Genomic DNA, 16,807 nt, shown 5'->3' on the forward strand with positions numbered 1-16,807 from the left:
CAACCCACCTGGAGAAGTCAAGGCCATTAAGAGCCAAAGTGTAAGATGAGATTATTTCTGAAGCTTTTTTAAAAAAATTGAAATTTAGAATATCTATTGAGTTGCTGTCCTTTGGTAGCTGTCACGGGGAACGTAGAAATGTGTGTACGTGCTCTGATAATTTAAAGACCGTCCTAACGCATTGCAGTTTAAGCCTGACTTTGCAAAAGGCATTTGAGCACAGGCAGGATTAAATGTATGTGACAGGTGGGGGATCACCCGATCTAGCACACCTGGCTGAGCCAGTGGAAACCGGTGCTTGCTAGAGAAGCCGAGGCATTTGAGAAATGTTGGTAGACCTGTCTGGATTGGGGAATGAGGTCTTGTCTCTAGAATGCCCGGCTGCCTTACCTGCCCCACAAGCTACGGTGCATGGGGTACTATGCTGCCAACCTGGTTCTGCGACACGGGGTGGTAATCTTGAAGAGCCCAAACTGCTGAGAAGTCTGAGCACATCTTTATTTCTAAGCTGCTAACACCCAAACCAGATAGTCATACTTGTGACACTCAGTGCAAAACACTGGAATACCCCTGCTGGCTTTCTGCCTTCATATCTGATTTTGTTTAGATATCTAAATATTAAACTTTTAATCAGTGCCCCTTGAGCTATGTGTACCTACTATCCCTCAAGATATGTCCTTATTTAGTTTTTAAAAAAATAAAACCGCTGGTTCCAGAGACTGAACTAAAGACTGACTGACTCACCTCTCAGCAGCCCCACCTTTCAGCAGCCTTACAAGGAGAAAAAGAGATAGCCCCTGCTACCCCTGTTAAAATACACTGTTTAAAAAGATGTGGCTTTGAAAAAAGTTTCTCCCCTGCAAACAAGTCCCGTGGAAGCTCACCCTGCTTCCTGGCCCAGTCCTCTTCTCCACTGCTACTCCTCTCTGCTGGTTCCAGAGACCTCCCTCCCCAGCTGAGGGCAGCTCCTGCATCATCGTCAGCCCCTCCCCGTCTATCAGGGTGGCCAGAGTCCCCCCAATGACGACGATGACAACACACCTCTCTGGCCAGCCGGCCAGCCAGGCGCTCCAGCAGCAGCAGCAACACGGCTTGCAGAAAGCCCCTCTCCTCCTCCTGCTCCTCCTCCTCCTCCTCCCCGCCAGCCGCTTCGCTTGCAGGGATCCAGGACACTTCCACCTTTACAGCCTTTACAAAGTGGCACCGTCGACAGCTGCCCCTTTTACCCCATTCCCCCACAGTATAACGCTGTTACAGTGCCGTTACAAAGCCATTATAATGCCATCATAACGCTGTTATAACTCTGGCAATGGCTTTTATAACGCGGCTGCTAACCCCACCCGGCTGCCTCATAAGAACATAAGAACAAGCCAGCTGGATCAGACCAGAGTCCATCTAGTCCAGCGCTCTGCTACTCGCAGCGGCCCACCGGGTGCCTTTGGGAGCTCACAGGCAGGATGTGAAAGCACGGGCCTTCTGCTGCTGTGGCTGCTCCCGAGCACCTGGTCTGCTAAGGCATTTGCAATCTCAGATCAAAGAGGATCAAGATTGGTAGCCACAGATCGACTTCTCCTCCATAAATCTGTCCAAGCCCTTTTTAAAGCTATCCAGGTTAGTGGCCATCACCACCTCCAGTGAGAAACAGTCAATGTAAACCACCAAAAAACTCAGCAAGAGGAGGTTAATTTGTTGCATTTCTATCTTGTGTGGTCTCCATCTCATGAGTGTTCACCTGGGCATCTAATTCTGCCACATTTCTGCATAGAAGAAGAGTTTGGTGGAGTTTGGTGCTGGAACCCTCCCTCCAATAGCAAACCTGACGGAATAATCAAGGGAAAACAAGGCAGCCACAGACCCTGACCATTAATGGTACAGAGAACTGAACAAAATCACGCCTGGCGGCTTCTGAAAAGCACCTGTTTACTTTGTTTTAGCCGTGTTCTTTCTGTTACATCCTTGAGAAAGATAAGGTATGAAGTAATGGCTGTACGCCCGGAACTGAAGCTCACAATATGAAGAATGAACAGAGCACAGGTCTGCCACAATTATTTCTGTGGGAAATTCATTCTAAACGCAGCATAAGAACATAAGAACTAGCCTGCTGGATCAGACCAGAGTCCATCTAGTCCAGCACTCTGCTACTCGCAGTGGCCCACCAGGTGCCTTTGGGAGCTCACCTGCAGGAGGTGAAAGCAAGGGCCTTCTGCGGCTGTTGCTCCTGAGCACCTGGACTGTTAAGGCATTTGCAACCTCAGATCAAGGAGGATCAAGATTGGTAGCCATAGATCGACTTCTCCTCCATAAATCTGTCCAAGCCCTTTTTAAAGCTATCCAGGTTAGTGGCCATCACCACCTCCTGTGGCAGCATATTCCAAGCAGTCTTTCCTATCTTCAGAGAGCACAAATTAAATAGTTTTGATATGAGCCAGGCAAGCTTCGAGGAACTGGGCCTATATAAGGTAACCGTACCCAAAACCCCAGTGAGTCTCGCAGATGTAGTGATCTGTTCTGAGGTGCATACTTACGAATCACCAGAACTTAATTTCCTGATTCTTCTTGGCCATTTTGCCCCAGGAAGCGGGGGTGACCCACAGCTTATATGCAAATGTTATGCTCCATTTAGAAAGCAGCTTGTATTGGGGATTCTGACCATAATCAGACATCTGGTCACTAGTTTCTGTTTTGCATGGCCATCTTAACAAAGGTGGGGCTGGAGGGTATGTAGGACTGGACTGTGTTTTGGTTGCTGTCCCCTCCACACTGTGGAACTCCTCGTCACAGGAAGTCTATTACACCCCTATGTGTCAGGGGCTGTTGAATCTGGTTGTGTGTGTAGTTTCATTTAGCCTTGATTCCCACCGGTTAGCACGCCAAAATGCTTTCCTGGCGTTCGGCCCGGATTTGGACACTCACTATCTGGTCATTATCTACTTGGGAAATTCTTACTGTGTGAAAATGCTTTGTTTACTTATCTTACGGGGAGGGAATTTGGGCTAATTTTAAGTTACTGCCGAAACCCTGGTCTGTCAGATCTCTCCTGCCTTGCTTTCGAATCCGTATTGCCAGCTGACTAAAGAACTTTCTTTGGTTACTTTATACTGGACTGTTCTGTTCGTTACACTATGCTTTTGGTCTTATGGACACCGGTCAAAACCACCTTGCAAAATCATTAGGAACTGTTACCTCTCTGCTTGAATGGGGTGCGCTTGTTTTGTTCCCTTTTGCTGAGTATTATCAATAATTTTTGTACTGCTATTTATCAACTACTGTTGTATGTTGTTTTCTTCTTCCTCAGTCGTGCTTTAGAATCTTAGCTTCATTTTTCACTTCATGTTGAACACCTCATTAGTAGAAAGGAGGCAAACTTCCCTCCAACAACATAAAAGGCTCAGAAACTTTTCCCTTTTGACAGCGTGTGAGTCACTGCAGAAAAACTTTACAGGCCTGGGATTTTTCATGAGATCCTCTCCCTGCCTCTTACGATTGGGTCACGGGTCAGGTTTGCTCCCCAGATGAAACCGGTGTTTGCCGGTTCTTGAAAAAGAGTTAAATGGGCTGTCCTCAGTGGCATGGTGCTGGTTCTACCAAGGGTTCTGGACCCTTGTGTGAAGAAGAGACAGATGGGATATGCAGGACAGATGACGCTAGAGAAAGCCAAACTCTGTATCTTCCCTGGTGCACTCCCTACAGGGGGAAGCAGCAGAGAGGTTGCCAGCCCCCTAAGAGGAGCCCCATTCACCATGATTAACTTTTAAGATATAAAGCATCAGCTTGCGACACTGCTTCTTCATCCTCCAAAATGACCATAAAGAGAGTGGCGTAGTGGTTAAGAGCAGGTGCACTCTAATCTGGAGAACCGGGTTTGATTCCCTGCTCTGCCGCTTGTCTGGGGAATTCAGATTGGTTTGTGCAACCTGTGCCAGCTGGGTGACCTTGGGCTAGTCACAGTTCTTCAGAGCTCTCTCAGCCCCACTCACCTCACAGGGTGTTTGTTGTGGGGGGTGGGGGGAGGAAGGGAAAGGAGAGTGTAAACCCCTTTGAGTCATAGGAGAGAAAGGGGAGATATAAATCCAACTCTTCTTCTTTTTCCAAATTGACTTTAAGTCCCTAAACACATGGGAGGGTAGGATTTTTTTTCCCTGCAAGAGGATTGGGGGCAGGGTGTGGGAGAAATTGGGCACTTGGGGGAACTTGGGGGAACTTCCCTGGGCACTTGGGGGAACTGCAACTTTTCAGTGGAAGAATACAAGGAGTCTATTAAGTCATTGTGTCTTTTTATGCTGTCCTCCAATAGGAGGGAGGACACTTCATCATGTACATTCAAGGTGGGTGAGAAGCAGGAGCCCTTAAAAAGATAGAAAAAAAGATTCTTATATGTGTAAATACACACACACACACACACACACAACCCTCCTTCTCAACAACCAGACGGGATGATCCCAGAGACAGTGTTATTGCTCAGAAAAGGGCAAACAAAGTTAAGGCAACGAGAGTGACAGGAGGGACCCTTGAGATGAGAACCCGCGGGTCCAGGAGAACACAGGCTCCGGCATCTGTCACTGGCCACTTCCAAGATCGGGGCCCAGGCACATTCAGGATCTCAAACAGTCCTCCGTGACTCCCTGAGCCGCAAGCTCAGCCAGCACGTTGTCCAGGTAGTTGGGGTCCGGGTAGCCGTGGCCTGAGGCGTTGGAGGACATCTCTGTCTTGTGGTGGATCTCGTTCCACACCACGGTGTTGCTCTCTCCCGTCGTGCTGGACGTCCCGATGGTGAAGATCAGGCGCCTCTTCCAAGCCACCTGGAGGAGCTCCAGCACCTGGTGGGAGACCAGCCAAAGTGAAAATACCGGTACCTTCCCACATGTGAGGAAAACAGAGCAGGGTGTGTCTGAAGGAGTTACAGGTAGCTCAGGATATGAGAAGGGGGATATGGGCTATTAGTAGCTATTGGTCACAGTGGCTAAATGAAAGCTTCATGCTGACAGGCAACTTACTTTCGATCTCTTTCTCTCTCTTGGTGGGGAGAGAGCTGTTCTACTGCGTACCATGGCGGGAAGCCCCCCACCAGCAGCCTGCATAGTGGTTAGGAGCGGTGGACTCTTATCTGGGGAACCGGGTTCGATTCCCCATTCCTCCAAATGAGCAGCGGACTCTTATCTGGAGAACTGGATTTGTTTCCCCGCTCCTCCACATGAAGCCTGCTGGGGGACCTTGAGCTAATCACAGTTCTCTCAGAACTCTCTCAGCCCCACCTACCTCACAAGGCGACTGTTGTGGGGAGAGGAAGGGAAGGCGTTTGTGAGACTCCTTATAGGTAGAGAAAAGCTGGGTATAAAAACTAACTCTTCTCCTACTGTTCAGTGACCAGATGTGGCTGAGAGAGTTCTGAGAGAACTGTGACTAGCCCAGGGGTAGGGAACCTGCGGCTCTCCAGATGTTCAGGGACTGAATTGGCCATGCTGACAGAGGCTGATGGGAATTGTAGTTCCTGAACATCTGGAGAGCCGCAGGTTCCCTACCCCTGGACTAGCCCAAGGTCACCCAGCAGGAATGCAGGAGTGCAGAAACACATCTGGTTCACCACTCAGGTGGAGGAGTGGGGAATCAAACCCGGATCTCCAGATTAGAAACACCTTCTCTCTCTTTCACTCTTAATTCCCTCACACATGTTGAAAGGTGCGACTGCCACAGGTAACCCAAGCACACAGCTTGGTTCAGATACAGCTCCCGTATACCTTTTTTCCTTTTGCGTTATCCGGCAGGTAGCAATAACGTGGGAAGCCCCTTGCTGTGTACGGCATGCCCGGGTTTGGATGCTCCGGCCCCTGAAACAGAGAAAGTCAGAGAGATCCCATAAGTGCGGAGAGACTTGTTTGAAAACATTGCCCAGAAAAATGTCCAGGGTTAACAACTTTGGTTTTTCCAGATCACCGCCAAAAGAAGTTATACTGATCTAAGCCGAGCGTGAACTCTGCCTCAACTTTGGTTGCTTAACAGTCTAACTGAAAGCCCGAGTCGACATTCCTGCCAACTTTGAGTTAAAGATTTGGAGCGTTTCCAAGAACCGCACTTTATGTGTTTATTTCATGTGTCAACGATTCTAGATCATCTTTTGACACGGATTAAGAACCGCAGATGAAGATAAAATGACGTCGGTGCAAAATATGGCGAGTTGGGAAATGCCGAGTGGAACAGAAATGTTTTCATGCACAGACCCCCGATTCTCCTCTCCCAACTTCTCTGCTGATATGAAGTTTATGTAAGGGGAATGAGTGCAAACGATCCTCCGGTTTACCTTCTCCCTACCCGCTCTGCATGCTGCCACGTGCAATTTTAGATTGGAAGCACCTAGGGACAGAGAACTATCCCTACTTCCACCTCACTTGTTGGCTTAGCAACCTTCCTGCCAGAGTTCGCAACTCACTTCTGGGTCCCATCCCATAGAATGAGGTTTATTGCCTGAGAAGAACCTGGGATGGGCTCAGCTAGGATTTCGGACAGATTTTGGTCTTAACACAACACCGTCTCTATATGCCCTCTGTGGGAGCCAGTCACCTGACCACTTTTTATTGGGAGCAACCAGCGATTGAATTTGGGAACTTCACACATGCTTTTTAAAACTTTTAAAAGCTTTATTTCAGATTTTTAACCCGCTCTACCCAGCCAAGCCGGGCTCCGGATAGCAAACAATACAATAAGAGCAGTATAATATAGTATATATAAGTATATACTATATATTATAGTATATACTTATATATACTATCTATATATTATATATAGTATATATAAGAGCAGTATAATATAATATAAATCAAATCATTTCTGCTATAGTTAAAAAAAAACCCACCCATATAACATTTCTGCTATAGTAAAAAAAACCCCATGTAATGCCACAGGAGGTGGTGATGGCCACTAACCTGGGTAGCTTTAAAAGGGGTTTGGACAGATTTATGGAGGAGAAGTCGATCTATGGCTACCAATCTTGATCTTCCTTAATCTGAGATTGCAAATGCCCTAGCAGACCAGGTGCTCAGGAGCAGCAGCAGCAGAAGGCCATTGCTTTCACATCCTGCATGTGAGCTCCCAAAGGCATCTGGTGCTGGACTAGATGGACTCTGGTCTGATCCAGCAGGCTCCTTCTTATGTTCTTAATATTACAACTGGACTAAAAAAGGGCATCACAAGGACTTAAGTTGCTTAAAATTTCCCAGCAGTTCAGACAACTGACTCTAGTTGGGAAGGCAGGGTATATAGTTAATAGAATAAAAAGGAATAAAAACAAAAAAGCTGTCCAGTTAGGGCTTGAGAGCTGCTGATATTGCCAATCCATCCTCTTTAGGGCGATATTATTGCTGCCCCTCAAGAGCAGAACTCAACCCTGAACTATGTAATGAACTGCAGGAAAACCTGGGTCGGGAAGCAATCTGTCTTTTCATCCCAAGATAGGCCGACCTGGATGCCTTGTCCCCCAAGACGATTCTTTTATGCACCGTGCTCTCCTATACCTGAATGCCTTTGCTGATGTAGTACGCAATCTGTATCGAACCACAGTCCTCGTTGCCCGGAAGGGAGTCTGGGAGTTTGGAAACATCCATCCTCCCGCTGGGCTGAGTGCCCGTCTTCTCACCGTAGATGGCTTTACAAGATGGGCACTGGAGGCTGCCGTCCTGAAGGGGAAAACCAGATGTGAGGTTAGGGAAAGCATCTGGAATGCCTTTACTTTGTTCTCAAGTTTCAAGTCCCCATGATGAATATCAAGAGTGATGCAATGGATGGAATATCAGACTAGGATCTGGGAGAGTTCCGGGTTCACATCTCCACTCTGTTGTGGGAACTTCCTGGGTGAACTTGGGCCATACTCTTTCACAGGCCTGTTGTAAGAATGACACCAGGAAGGAAAGAATGCTGCAGGCCATCGGGTATAAATGAATTCAATGAATGAATGACAGCTATGATCAACACACAAAATACCAAAGGCACTGAACCTAGGCAGATTACATATAATCTCAGTTTTAGATGAAGACACTGTTGTTGGGAGTTGGTTTTGTAATTTCCGATACTGCTGTTCTGTTGGTCAATTCCTGAATGTGAGTTTTTATGCCATCTGCCAATTCCAATGGAATAGATGGAGCCATATTCAAGAGGAAGTCAGCTCTTATTGAACCCAGTCTATCAATAATTGCCATTTGCGCTTTAGCTGGCAATTATTACATCTCTAAAACTGGCTCTTTTACGTCTCTAAAGGACGTAAGCACTCCGTTCTCAATCAAAAATAGTTCAAACAGGGAGGCAGCATGCCCGTCTTGCTTCTCCGTTTGTGTCACAATCAGTTTATCCAGTAACAAATAAATGTTGACAGTATGTAAACATATGAGTGTAAATGCACAAGTGAAACAAAAAGCAGCAAAGCCAGCAACAAGCGTCCAAAGTGCGTGGTGTTAGAAAATCCAATCCAGACTGAGTTCCCAGGTATATACTCATTTGCATAACCATCCACTTCTTCAGCATCGATATTGCCCTGTGCCCTTCTTATTTCTGGAACAATTGCACACATTCAGTAATGAAGCTGCCTTGGTGTGTCCTATACCAGCTGGATTGGATTTTCTAACACCCCGCACTCTGGACCTATCGTGCCCTCCCAACCTCAAGACTCTCTGTTTAGATATTGGGAAAGCCATTTACACGCCACATTTCTGCCCAAGGGGAACCCAAAAGCGGTCTACGGCCGTTGCTCCTTCTCCCTGTCGTTCTTTCAACAACCTGGTGAAGTAGGCCGCGCCGTGTGTGTGGCACAAAGGGCAAGTGTGGAACGTGAGAGTAAGCAGAGGTTTAAACTTCTGAGAACCATTTTAAAAGAATAAATGTATGAAAACAGCAAACTTCTAGTTCCTATGAACGACAACTGACTTGCTGGTTCAGACCGAAGATCCTTCTAGACCAGTGGTGGCGAACCTTTGGCTCTCCAGATGTTATGGACTACAATTCCCATCAGCCCCTGCCAGCATGGCCAATTGGCATCCGAGCAAATGAGCTACCTTTGGTGTGCATTTTCCTCCCTTCCTTAACTGAGCTGCGTTTTTTAGAGGCTCTATGGGAGCTGGCGGGCTGAGATGCCGGGGTGAGGTGCACAGGAAGTCCGGGGACTGACATCAGAAAGGCCATCATGCCTATAGGGGACACGAGACAGGCATGCAAGGGGCGGGGGGGGGAAAGGGGCGGGGAAAGAGGGAGTGGAAAAGAAATTGGCATCATAACAGTTTTGCAAGAAAAATAAAACCATCAAACCTTGACTCAAAAGAATGTGGAGGACCATATTTTTTGGGGGTGGGGGGGAGAAAGCAAGCATAAAGGGGAGGATGGAAGGAAGAAAGATTTATGTTTTTGAGAATATTGCATACTCTTCTTTTCATACACACGCACACTAATTGATAATTTCAAGTTAAGTATACATATCATTTCAATATTTTGATAAAGACCTCTTGAATTATTACATTTTTGTGAGATTCTGAAGGAGTTTATTGTCAAAGGCTTTCACAGCTGAAATCAACTGGTGGTTGTGCATTTTCCAGATTGTGCGGTTAAGGGCTGGTAGTTTTTGCTCGTAATGTTGTCCTGCATCTACGGCTGACATTTTCAGAGGCATATCACAGTAAGATGGGTTAAAACAGATCTTACCATGACATGCCTCTGAAGATGCTGGCCAACCATAGATGTGGGCAAAACGTTACGTGCAAACCACCAGACCATGGTCACCCAGCTAAAAAACCTCACAACAGCCAATCTGATGAAAATTCCTCTTCCTTCCCAATCTTACCATCAACTGAATGTGGCTTAAACCCCCTCCCCAGTCTAGAACATTGGGTTGGTGGCAGTATGCACTCACCATTGGTGAAGGTAACAACCAGCCAGATTTCGTCTGTGGTATTGACCAACGAATCGAAGACACAGTTTGGGGGGTCCAGGGCAAAGGTACTGGCAGTGATCTTCCCTTCAAAGGGCTGGTCTGTGACACGAGGTACGTATGGGATCACCTCTGAAAATGCACAATAGGATATGGGGCTGGGGGTTAGTTGGGTTGGTGGGATGTCTCCAAATGGGTTTGTTTTTATTTGTTTATTTATAAAATTATGCCGCCTTCCCAGGGAGCCTGCTTGAGGCGGCTGACAAAATGAAACACAAGAAAAACACAAAACATGGACAATGCTTCATTAAAAACCAAGTGGAGTACAAAAACATGCAGCTTACAATGAATACAAAAAACGAAACGAAACATCATATCCGTGCCCCAAGGACCTTACCATTTTCATTTCATCAGTGGGAAACAGAGAGAAGACAGGAGGTAGGAAAACTCAGAGTACACCAAAAAAAGAGGACTCTCTCACACACCCCTAGATTAGCATCCAGTCACACTTTGAGACAGACAACATTTTCGGAGTATGAGCTTTTATCTTCATTAATTTTTTGAATTAGGACTTTTTAAAAGACCCATAAAACCAGCATCTAAAACTTCACAGTCACAGTAATTTCTTTTCCAAATATAATCAATGAGAATGTAGGAAAAAATCAGACTGCTGAAATAATAATTAAGATTGTTCCTATTCAGTATACCAGATATTGTTAGCTCCATCTTTATCGATATGACTAAGGAGCTTATTATAAATGCAGATACATGTAATACTTAATTCTGATGTGATTTTGATTGTATCATTATTATTCTATTTGTTTATGTCTCCTTATTTTTCTTTTAAAATTTTTCTCCTTTTTATTTTTTTATGATCAAAATAAAGTTTATTTTAAAAAGTCACAATACAAAAAGGGAAAAAAAGGGGAAATTTGTTCTGTGCCGAATATAGGTATCCTTAAAATTTACCACTTGCCCCTTAGTTATATATCTAAATAAAACATCGTATCTTAAATGCTGTTCCTCAAAAGATTTTCTCTAATATGACGAAATACCTAATTTTCTATTTTTCAAAACCAAAAATCATTAATTCATCACAATATAAGTCAAAGTTACCTTTATCAGATACATTTTGACTCTTGAAAGCTTATACCCTTGGAAACTATCTCCACACTACGCTGTTAACTTACGGAACTCACTACCACAAGAAGCAGTGTTTGCCCTTAAAGCTTAGCTTCAAGAAAGGAGACCAGACAAATTCAGTCCGTTGGTGGTTATAAGCCATGATGACTCAAAGGGATGTCCATTCCCAGAGACAAAAAAGATGGCAAGAAAGGAAACGTCACCTATTTGAGCAAACGTCCCCACAGTGGCCAGCGATAGCAGCAGGAGAGAGTCCATCCCAGCAGGGGTTAGCTCTTCTGAAGAGGTTTCTTCTAGCTGAACTAGAAGATACTCTGAACTGGTGGGGAAAAACCCTTCTGTCTTATTCAGTCTTGGGTACAAGTGAGCAAAGGACGGCTACGAGGAAGTATCTTCTTCCAATCCGGTGGCCACCACTTTATCTCTTCTGCCTTGCAGGGGAGGGGGTCTTCCCTCCACCCGTCCGGTGCCAGCTTGCTACATTCCTGCCCTCTCGTATAAGGATCTTGACCCCGATAGCAAACAGGTCTGTCTTGTTCTTCCAAAAGGACGAGAAAACGACAGGGCATACCTGCAGGAAGAATGCCGGAATAGAAACAAGGGGCCCTACGGCAAGAGGGAAATGAACGATTTTGTAGCACAGACAAAATGGTGAAATGATACAAAATGGAAGGAAGAAGAACCAAACAGATCCCGAAGGCGTAAAGGGTAAGGCTGCAGAAGGCCAGTGTAACAAGGCCCTTGTATGAGTTCCCTGATTTTTGAAATACTGGACTGATTGCCATATCTCAAGAAAGGATTGGGAAGAGTTAGGAAGTTGGGGGAAATAGAAACCAGAATGATTGGCAGGAGTAGAGCTCTTGCCCCCTGAGGCCAGACTCAAGCATTGGGGATTTTTCCGACAGCAACCAAGAAGGTGGCATGGGTGAATTTACAGATGTAGAATTTACACATGGAACAGAGAAAATGAATCAACTTTTATTCTGCTCCCAGAATGCTAGAACTTGGGGTTACCCTATAAAGGTGGTTGGCAGTAGATAGACCTAAGGAAATGTTGTGTCACGCAACGGGCCATTGGCCTATGAAATGCATTTGCACAAGATATGGTGAGGGCCTCTGGTTTAGACGGACAAATTCATGTAGGACAGGTCTAGGGCTATTAGACCTATTATTATGAGAGCTGAATGGGGCCTGTGATGGTGGTCAACAGGTGAGGGCTGTTGTCATCAAGTCCTATTTGTGGACATGTGACCACTGTTTGGAAACAGGATGCTAGAGCAGATGGACCTTTGTGCGAAGCCCCAGTGGCTACTCTTGAGCTCTTATTCATGGGAAAGATATCGGGAGGAGCTGAGAACCCATCAGAGGACTACCTGCACCACTTGCTGGATTAGATTGGTCAGATCCAGCAAAGCATCTGTGCCCCTTAAGAAGTACAAGTACATCCTGTGGATTATTTGACACACACATGTTGTAGCTTAACTGTTAAGAGATCACAAATGCGCACATATGCGCTGCAAGTTTGACACAGATCAGAGGGCCACAGGGGCTCTCAAGAATGTTGCGGGCCATGCAAGGCTGGGGTGGACAGGAACTAAATTCAGTACAGGCAAAAGGAAGTCCCTTCTTTGCTCAATGAGTGATGAAATTGTGGAATTCACTGTCAGAGGATGTGGTGACGGTCACAAGCGCAGATGGATTTCGGAGAGGGTTAGATAGATTCATGCAAGGGAGGTAACAGCTTGTCAACTAAAAGGAACCTCTAAATTCAACCATTGAATGTCAGTGTGCTAGGAGACAAAATCAGAAGAAGAATTTGGATTTATACCCCACTTTTCTCAACTGTAAGGATTCTCAAAGCAGCTTACAAACTCCTTCCCTTCCTCTCCCCACAACAGACACCTTGTGAAGCAGACAGGGCTGAGAGAGTTCTGAGAGAACTGTCTGGCCTAAGATCAACCAGAAAGCTTCATGCATAGGAGCAGGGAAAACACATCCGATTCACCAGATAAGAGTTGTCGTTTATGTGGAGGAGTGGGGAATCAAATCTGGTTCTCCAGATTAGGGTCTACTGCTCTTAACTACTACACCATAGAGAGTTGAACTGGGAAAATTCAGTTGAATTCATTCTGCTCCTTTGTTCATAGAGGGAATTTAGAACTAAGGTGGTCTTCAATCTTTCCATGTCTTGCATGGAAAGTGAGAGGAAATCATGTGATACCAGAGTCATGTGACGGGAACAGCAGGAGCCAGAATTATGGCCTCACATGACAACGTGGGGCCACCGCTCAAAAGAGCTGAGGTCAGCTCGAGCCAAGCATCAAGTGATGAACCATAGGTCCCTTCCGCACATGCAGAATAATGCACTTTCACAATTGTTTGCAAGTGGATTTTGCTATTCCGCACAGTAAAGTCCAGCTTCAAAGTGCATTGAAAGTGCATTATTCTGCATGTGCCATAGTGAAGAAAAGGCAGAAGATCTCTTCAACATGGAGTGAACTCATCTTGCCTTCTGGATGTTCCTTGCAGCCAGTGTCAAGGGAAAGGCAAAAGGTTTGTCACCTTTTACAGCAGGCTCTTCCTCCAGTCAAAAACACAAGCCCCAAAGCAACATGTTCTGAGGCGATTTGCTCATCAACCCACCTGAGAGTCAAGGCCACAGAGCCAAAGTGTAAGATGAGATTATTTCTGAAGCTTTTTTAAAAAAATTGAAATTTAGAATATCTATTGAGTTGCTGTCCTTTGGTAGCTGTCACGGGGAGCAGTAGATGAGGAAAATGTGTGTAACGTGCGGTCTGATAATTCTTAAAGGACCAGATCTCCTAATCGCGATTTGGTGCAGTTTAAGCCTGACTTTGCAAAAGGCATTTGAGCACAGGCAGGATTAAATGTATGTGACAGGTGGGGGATCACCCGATCTAGCACACCTGGCTGAGCCAGTGGAAACCGGTGCTTGCTAGAGAAGCCGAGGCATTTGAGAAATGTTGGTAGACCTGTCTGGATTGGGGAATGAGGTCTTGTCTCTAGAATGCCCGGCTGCCTTACCTGCCCCACAAGCTACGGTGCATGGGGTACTATGCTGCCAACCTGGTTCTGCGACACGGGGTGGTAATCTTGAAGAGCCCAAACTGCTGAGAAGTCTGAGCACATCTTTATTTCCTAAGCTGCTAACACCCAAACCAGATGAAGTCATTACTTGTGACACTTTCAGTGCAAAACACTGGGAATACCTGCTGGCTTTCTGCCTTCATATCTGATTTTGTTTAGATATCTAAATATTAAACTTTTAATCAGTGCCCCTTGAGCTATGTGTACCTACTATCCCTCAAGATATGTCCTTATTTAGTTTTTAAAAAAATAAAACCGCTGGTTCCAGAGACTGAACTAAAGACTGACTGACTCACCTCTCAGCAGCCCCACCTTTCAGCAGCCTTACAAGGAGAAAAAGAGATAGCCCCTGCTACCCCTGTTAAAATACACTGTTTAAAAAGATGTGGCTTTGAAAAAAAAGCCCTGCAAAATGAAAACCAGAGCTCACCCTGCTTCCTGGCCCAGTCCTCTTCTCCACTGCTACTCCTCTCTGCTGGTTCCAGAGACCTCCCTCCCCAGCTGAGGGCAGCTCCTGCATCATCGTCAGCCCCTCCCCGTCTATCAGGGTGGCCAGAGTCCCCCCAATGACGACGATGACAACACACCTCTCTGGCCAGCCGGCCAGCCAGGCGCTCCAGCAGCAGCAGCAACACGGCTTGCAGAAAGCCCCTCTCCTCCTCCTGCTCCTCCTCCTCCTCCTCCCCGCCAGCCGCTTCGCTTGCAGGGATCCAGGACACTTCCACCTTTACAGCCTTTACAAAGTGGCACCGTCGACAGCTGCCCCTTTTACCCCATTCCCCCACAGTATAACGCTGTTACAGTGCCGTTACAAAGCCATTATAATGCCATCATAACGCTGTTATAACTCTGGCAATGGCTTTTATAACGCGGCTGCTAACCCCACCCGGCTGCCTCATAAGAACATAAGAACAAGCCAGCTGGATCAGACCCAGGAGGTCCATCTTAGTCCAGCTCTGCTGCTTACTACGCAGCTGACTCCACCGGGTGCCTTTGGGAGCTCCCACAGGCAGGGATGTGAGAAAGCCACGGGCCTTCTTGCTGCTGTGGCTGCTCCCGAGCACCTGGTCTGCTAAGGCATTTGCAATCTCAGATCAAAGAGGATCAAGATTGGTAGCCACAGATCGACTTCTCCTCCATAAATCTGTCCAAGCCCTTTTTAAAGCTATCCAGGTTAGTGGCCATCACCACCTCCAGTGAGAAACAGTCAATGTAAACCACCAAAAAACTCAGCAAGAGGAGGTTAATTTGTTGCATTTCTATCTTGTGTGGTCTCCATCTCATGAGTGTTCACCTGGGCATCTAATTCTGCCACATTTCTGCATAGAAGAAGAGTTTGGTGGAGTTTGGTGCTGGAACCCTCCCTCCAATAGCAAACCTGACGGAATAATCAAGGGAAAACAAGGCAGCCACAGACCCTGACCATTAATGGTACAGAGAACTGAACAAAATCACGCCTGGCGTTTCTAGAAAGAAAGCACTCTGTTTTACTTTGTTTTAGCCGTGTTCTTTTCTGTTAGCATCCTTGGAGAAAGATAAAAGGTATGAAGTGCAATGGCTGTACGCTGGAACTGAAGCTCACAATATGAAGAATGAACAGAGCACAGCGGTCTGCCACGAATTATTTCTGTGGGAAATTCATTCCTAAGCGCCCAGCATAATGGAACACATAAGAACTAGCTCTGCTGGATCAGTGACCAGAGTCCATTCTAGTCCAGCACCTCCTGCTACTCGCAGTGGCTCCACCAGGGTGCTCTTTTGGGGAGCTCACCTGCAGGAGGGTGAAAGCAAAGGGGCCTTCATGCGGCTGTTGCTCCTGAGCACCCTGGACTGTTAAAGAGCATTTGCAAACCCTTCAGATCAAGGAGGATCAAGATTGAGAGTAGCCATAGGATGGAGCTTCTCTCTCCATAAATCTCGTCCAAAGCCCCTTAAAAGCCATCCAGGTTAGTGGCCAATACCACCTCCCCCAAAAAAGCAGCATATTCCAAGCCAGTCTTCCTTATCTTCAGAGAGCAACAAATTAAACAGTCTTTGATATGGTTTATGGCAAGCTTCGAGGAACTGGGCCTATATAAGGTAACCGTACCCAAAACCCCAGTGAGTCTCGCAGATGTAGTGATCTGTTCTGAGGTGCATACTTACGAATCACCAGAACTTAATTTCCTGATTCTTCTTGGCCATTTTGCCCCAGGAAGCGGGGGTGACCCACAGCTTATATGCAAATGTTATGCTCCATTTAGAAAGCAGCTTGTATTGCATCCTGACCATAATCAAGACATCTGGTCACCAGTTTCTGCTCTCTTGCATGGCCATCTTAATAAAGCAGGGGCTGGAGGGCATGGTAGGACTGGACTGCGTTTTGGTTGCTGTCCCCCTCCACATCGTGGAACTCCCTCGCCACAGGAAGTCTCATTACACCCCTATGCGTCAGGGGCTGCTTCGAATCTGGTTGTCGTGTAGTTTCATTTTTTAGCCTTGATTCCCACCTCAAGCTAGCACTTAAAATGTTTTCCCCTGGCTGCCTCTCGGCCCGGATTTGGACTACACTCACTATCTTGGTCATTATCTTACTTGGGAAATTCTTACTTCAGTGGAAAAAATGCTTTGTTTACTTTATCTTACGTGGAGGGAATTTTGGGCTAATTTTAAGTT

General features: G+C 46.2%; 1 protein-coding gene across 2 annotated transcripts in view; it reads right to left on the bottom strand.

Moving 5' to 3' along the window:
- Positions 1 to 9,034: 9,034 nt before the first annotated feature.
- DTX2 (deltex E3 ubiquitin ligase 2) overlaps positions 9,035 to 16,807 on the bottom strand; it is a 117,384-nt gene continuing 109,611 nt past the window's right edge. For both annotated transcript variants that reach the window (XM_048518973.1, XM_048518971.1), the window contains exon 5: positions 9,035 to 9,167. The gene's annotated coding sequence lies outside the window, so the exon portion shown is untranslated. The remainder of the gene's footprint in view (positions 9,168 to 16,807) is intronic.

Source organism: Sphaerodactylus townsendi, linkage group LG16 (genome assembly GCF_021028975.2).
Source record: "Sphaerodactylus townsendi isolate TG3544 linkage group LG16, MPM_Stown_v2.3, whole genome shotgun sequence".
NCBI classification, from domain to species: domain Eukaryota; kingdom Metazoa; phylum Chordata; class Lepidosauria; order Squamata; family Sphaerodactylidae; genus Sphaerodactylus; species Sphaerodactylus townsendi.